This window comes from Pseudophryne corroboree, chromosome 9, assembly GCF_028390025.1.
Source record: "Pseudophryne corroboree isolate aPseCor3 chromosome 9, aPseCor3.hap2, whole genome shotgun sequence".
Classification (NCBI taxonomy): Eukaryota; Metazoa; Chordata; class Amphibia; order Anura; family Myobatrachidae; genus Pseudophryne; species Pseudophryne corroboree.
This window is the reverse complement of record NC_086452.1, coordinates 109,925,597-109,931,930: the sequence shown is the minus strand read 5'-3', so window position 1 is coordinate 109,931,930 and position 6,334 is coordinate 109,925,597.

Genomic DNA, 6,334 nt, shown 5'->3' with positions numbered 1-6,334 from the left:
GTTCAAACACTTTTGCAAAGTTCTACAAGTTTGATACCCTGGCTGAGGAGGACCTTGTGTTTGCTCATTCGGTGCTGCAGAGTCATCCGCACTCTCCCGCCTGTTTGGGAGCTTTGGTATAATCCCCATGGTCCTTACGGAGTCCCCAGCATCCACTAGGACGTTAGAGAAAATAATATTTTACTTACCTTTAAATCTATTTCTCGTAGTCCGTAGTGGATGCTGGGTGCCCGTCCCAAGTGTGGACTTCTTCTGCAATACTTGTATATAGTTATTGCTGCAATAAGGGCTATGTTATTGTTGCATCAGGGTTGAACTGATGCTCTGTTGTAGTTCATACTGTTGACTGGGTAAGTTTATCACAAGTTATACGGTGTGATTGGTGTGGCTGGTATGAGTCTTACCCTGGATTTCCAAAATCCTTTCCTTGTACTGTCAGCTCTTCCGGGCACCGTTTCTCTAACTGAGGTCTGGAGGAGGGACATAGAGGGAGGAGCCAGAGCACAACAGAATCTAAATTCTTTCTTAAAGTGCCCATGTCTCCTGCAGAGCCCGTCTATTCCCCATGGTCCTTACGGAGTCCCCAGCATCCACTACGGACTACGAGAAATAGATTTACCGGTAAGTAAAATCTTATTCTCGCGCCCCCCCCGTTTTGCACCCTGACATTTATTCAGAAGTGTGAGAAAGGACCAGCGTGTCTGCATAGAAAATGGCACTGAGCTGTGTGAGCTGAGGACTAGGCCCCGCCCCCTCAATGGCGCGCTTAAGTTCCGTTTTTTTCAACTAAATATTTATACTTGGGTTAGGACAGTGCCTAGGCACCGATGACCCCTCTTGCCAGTCTTATTTTGAGGTTTATATGCTGCCCAGGGTGCTCCCCGGCACCCTGTAGTGCTGTTGTTTGTGGGAGCATGGCGCGCAGCATGCGATCGCTGTGCGGTACCTCATAAGCAGTCACTGAAGTCTTCTTTTCTTCTACTCACCTGTCTTCTGGCTCTGCAAGGGGGGTGACGGCCGGCTCTGGGAATGAGCCCCTAGGAGTACCTAGTGATCAAACCCTCAGGAGCTATTGGTGTCCTGTAGCCAAAGAAGCAGAGCCTTGAATCTCACAGAAGTAGGTCTGACTTCTCTCCCCTAAGTCCCACGAAGCAGGGAGACTGTTGCCAGCAGTTCTCCCTGAAAATAAAAAACCTAACATAAATCTTTTCAGAGAAACTCAGTAGAGCTCCTCAGAGTGCATCCAGTCTGCCTGGGCACAGATTCTAAACTAGAGTCTGGAGGAGGGGCATAGAGGTAGGAGCCAGTTCACACCCATTCAAAGTCTTAAAGTGCCCATGTCTCCTGCGGATCCCGTCTATACCCCATGGTTCTTGATGTGACCCCCCAGCATCCTCTACGGATAAAGAGAAAAGGATTTACCGGTAGGTATTAAAATCCTATTTTTAATTACCTACCGGTAAAGCCTTTTCTTATAGTCCGTAGAGGATGCTGGGCACCTGCCCAGCGCATCGTTATCCTGAAGTGGCTATTTAGTTCAGTACTGCTTAGTTCTTGGTAAGTACTGTTTTGTTACTTGGCAAGTAATCCGGTTCAGCCGTTGCTGATGTTTCAAGCTAGTTACCTTGGGTTGCCTTGTGTGTGAGCTGGTGTGAATCTCGCCACTGTTTGTGTATAATCCTTCTCTCGAAGATGTCAGTCTCCTCGGGCACTGTCTAGACTGAGTCTGGTAGGAGGAGCATAGAGGGAGGAGCCAGCCCACACTCTCAAACTCTTAAAGTGCCAGTGGCTCCTAGTTGACCCGTCTACGGACTACGAGAAAAGGATTCACCGGTAGGTAATTAAATCCTATTTTCTCTTTGTGGCTGGACTGGCCCATCAAACCATCGGCAATTCTGGCATTTTCAAGATGGGCGGTCCGGCCCTTTCCTCCACCAGCAACCATAGCACAACATTAATTTACTTCATAATCAGTCCGTTAAACAACTTTGGATAAAATAGCAGCAATTCTAAACAGACCGTTCTAGCAATTTCATCGAATGGGGCAACTTGATAACTCTTCCTCTTATGTGCCATGATTTCTCCACTCGATCGAGCTGCAGAGCACTGTTTCAAATCAATAACCATAACTCTAACTTGTAATTTGAGGGGGGTGGGGGATTGTATAATGAGTAAGATGGGGCCACAATTTGCTTATATTTGTTTTATTAGCAATGGGATACTACTGTTGTATCTCATGTGGAGGTGCATCCCTGAGAGAGAGAGAGCAGGGCCGGTTCCTGACCTTGTGGCGCCCAGGGTGAAAGTTTCCTTTGGTGCTCCTCCCATTCAAAACAGGGTTAGTGCGCGCCAAAGAGGTTTGGTAAAAAATAGGGGTGTGGCTTCATGGGGAAGAGCGTGGCCACGCAATACTACCAATACACATTACATCGCACGGTAGTATCCATCAGTCACATTACATCACACAGTAGTACCCCTTATTATCCTTTTTTATATGGCGCCACAAGGGATCCGCATCGCCCATTACACAGTACATAATCAAATGAGCAAACAAGAAAATAGCACTTACAGTTCAAGACAATATAGGACAGTTATGGAAAACCAGGGGTTAGGTGCCATTGTAGGGAGTATGGAGTATAAGTGTAAGTAAGAAAAGTAAAGGCACATGAGTAAAGAAGACCCTGCTCTTGCGAGCTAACCCCTTATACACATTACGCCAGGTAGAGCCTCTTATACAACAAAGAAAAACTAGGGGGGAAAAAATGAATCATGCCCTTTACATCATTTGTTATTTCTCTAACGTCCTAGTGGATGCTGGGGACTCCGTCAGGACCATGGGGAATAGCGGCTCCGCAGGAGACAGGGCACAAAAGCAAGCTTTTAGGATCACATGGTGTGTACTGGCTCCTCCCCCTATGACCCTCCTCCAAGCCTCAGTTAGGTTTTTGTGCCCGTCCGAGCAGGGTGCAATCTAGGTGGCTCTCCTAAAGAGCTGCTTAGAAAAAGTTTTTAGGTTTATTATTTTCAGTGAGTCCTGCTGGCAACAGGCTCACTGCATCGAGGGACTTAGGGGAGAGATTTTCAACTCACCTGCGTGCAGGATGGATTGGAGTCTTAGGCTACTGGACATAGCTTCAGAGGGAGTCGGAACACAGGTCACCCTGGGGTTCGTCCCGGAGCCGCGCCGCCGATCCCCCTTACAGATGCTGAAGATCGAGGGTCCGGAAACAGGCGGCTGAAGGCTCTTCAGCCTTCATGAAGGTAGCGCACAGCACTGCAGCTGTGCGCCATTGTTGCTACACACTTCACACTGAACGGTCACGGAGGGTGCAGGGCGCTGCTGGGGGCGCCCTGGGCAGCAATATTTAATACCTTTGATGGCAAAGAATACATCACATATAGCCATTGAGGCTATATGTATGTATTTAACCCAGGCCAGTTATCTCAAAACCCGGGAGAAAAGCCCGCCGGATAGGGGGCGGGGCTTATTCTCCTCAGCACACAGCGCCATTTTCCTGCTCAGCTCCGCTGTGAGGAAGGCTCCCAGGACTCTCCCCTGCACTGCACTACAGAAACAGGGTAACAAAGAGAAGGGGGGCATATTTTGGCGATATTTATATATTTAAAGCGCATATAACAAAAACAACACCTTTTAGGGTTGTTTATATACATTTTATAGCGCTTTTGGTGTGTGCTGGCAAACTCTCCCTCTGTCTCCCCAAAGGGCTAGTGGGGTCCTGTCTTCGATAAGAGCATTCCCTGTGTGTCTGCTGTGTGTCGGTACGTGTGTGTCGACATGTATGAGGACGATGTTGGTGTGGAGGCGGAGCAATTGCCGGTAATGGTGATGTCACCCCCTAGGGAGTCGACACCGGAATGGATGGCTTTAATTATGGAATTACGTGATAATGTTAGTACATTACAAAAGTCAGTTGACGAAATGAGACGGCCGGAAAACCAGTTAGTACCTGCTCAGGCGTCTCAGACACCGTCAGGGGCTGTAAAACGTCCCTTACCTCAGTCAGTCGACACAGGTACCGACACAGATGAATCTAGTGTCGACGGTGAAGAAACAAACGTATTTTCCAATAGGGCCACACGTTATATGATCACGGCAATGAAGGAGGCTTTGCAGATCTCTGATACTGCAGGTACCTCAAAAAGGGGTATTATGTGGGGGGTGAAAAAACTACCTGTAGCTTTTCCAGAATCAGAGGAATTGAATGACGTGTGTGATGAAGCGTGGGTTAACCCAGATAGAAAACTGCTAATTTCTAAGAAGTTATTGGCATTATACCCTTTCCCACCAGAGGTTAGGGCGCGCTGGGAAACACCCCCTAGGGTGGATAAAGCGCTCACACGTTTATCAAAACAAGTGGCGTTGCCGTTAGAGATGAGCGCCTGAAATTTTTCGGGTTTTGTGTTTTGGTTTTGGGTTCGGTTCCGCGGCCGTGTTTTGGGTTCGAACGCGTTTTGGCAAAACCTCACCGAATTTTTTTTGTCGGATTCGGGTGTGTTTTGGATTCGGGTGTTTTTTTCAAAAAACACTAAAAAACAGCTTAAATCATAGAATTTGGGGGTCATTTTGATCCCAAAGTATTATTAACCTCAAAAACCATAATTTACACTCATTTTCAGTCTATTCTGAATACCTCACACCTCACAATATTATTTTTAGTCCTAAAATTTGCACCGAGGTCGCTGTGTGAGTAAGATAAGCGACCCTAGTGGCCGACACAAACACCGGGCCCATCTAGGAGTGGCACTGCAGTGTCACGCAGGATGTCCCTTCCAAAAAACCCTCCCCAAACAGCACATGACGCAAAGAAAAAAAGAGGCGCAATGAGGTAGCTGTGTGAGTAAGATTAGCGACCCTAGTGGCCGACACAAACACCGGGCCCATCTAGGAGTGGCACTGCAGTGTCACGCAGGATGTCCCTTCCAAAAAACCCTCCCCAAACAGCACATGACGCAAAGAAAAAAAGAGGCGCAATGAGGTAGCTGACTGTGTGAGTAAGATTAGCGACCCTAGTGGCCGACACAAACACCGGGCCCATCTAGGAGTGGCACTGCAGTGTCACGCAGGATGTCCCTTCCAAAAAACCCTCCCCAATCAGCACATGATGCAAAGAAAAAGAAAAGAAAAAAGAGGTGCAAGATGGAATTGTCCTTGGGCCCTCCCACCCACCCTTATGTTGTATAAACAAAACAGGACATGCACACTTTAACCAACCCATCATTTCAGTGACAGGGTCTGCCACACGACTGTGACTGATATGACGGGTTGGTTTGGACCCCCCCCAAAAAAAGAAGCAATTAATCTCTCCTTGCACAAACTGGCTCTACAGAGGCAAGATGTCCACCTCATCTTCACCCTCCGATATATCACCGTGTACATCCCCCTCCTCACAGATTATCAATTCGTCCCCACTGGAATCCACCATCTCAGCTCCCTGTGTACTTTGTGGAGGCAATTGCTGCTGGTCAATGTCTCCGCGGAGGAATTGATTATAATTCATTTTAATGAACATCATCTTCTCCACATTTTCTGGATGTAACCTCGTACGCCGATTGCTGACAAGGTGAGCGGCGGCACTAAACACTCTTTCGGAGTACACACTTGTGGGAGGGCAACTTAGGTAGAATAAAGCCAGTTTGTGCAAGGGCCTCCAAATTGCCTCTTTTTCCTGCCAGTATAAGTACGGACTGTGTGACGTGCCTACTTGGATGCGGTCACTCATATAATCCTCCACCATTCTATCAATGTTGAGAGAATCATATGCAGTGACAGTAGACGACATGTCCGTAATCGTTGTCAGGTCCTTCAGTCCGGACCAGATGTCAGCATCAGCAGTCGCTCCAGACTGCCCTGCATCACCGCCAGCGGGTGGGCTCGGAATTCTGAGCCTTTTCCTCGCACCCCCAGTTGCGGGAGAATGTGAAGGAGGAGATGTTGACAGGTCGCGTTCCGCTTGACTTGACAATTTTGTCACCAGCAGGTCTTTCAACCCCAGCAGACCTGTGTCTGCCGGAAAGAGAGATCCAAGGTAGGCTTTAAATCTAGGATCGAGCACGGTGGCCAAAATGTAGTGCTCTGATTTCAACAGATTGACCACCCGTGAATCCTTGTTAAGCGAATTAAGGGCTGCATCCACAAGTCCCACATGCCTAGCGGAATCGCTCCCTTTTAGCTCCTTCTTCAATGCCTCCAGCTTCTTCTGCAAAAGCCTGATGAGGGGAATGACCTGACTCAGGCTGGCAGTGTCTGAACTGACTTCACGTGTGGCAAGTTCAAAGGGCATCAGAACCTTGCACAACGTTGAAATCATTCTCC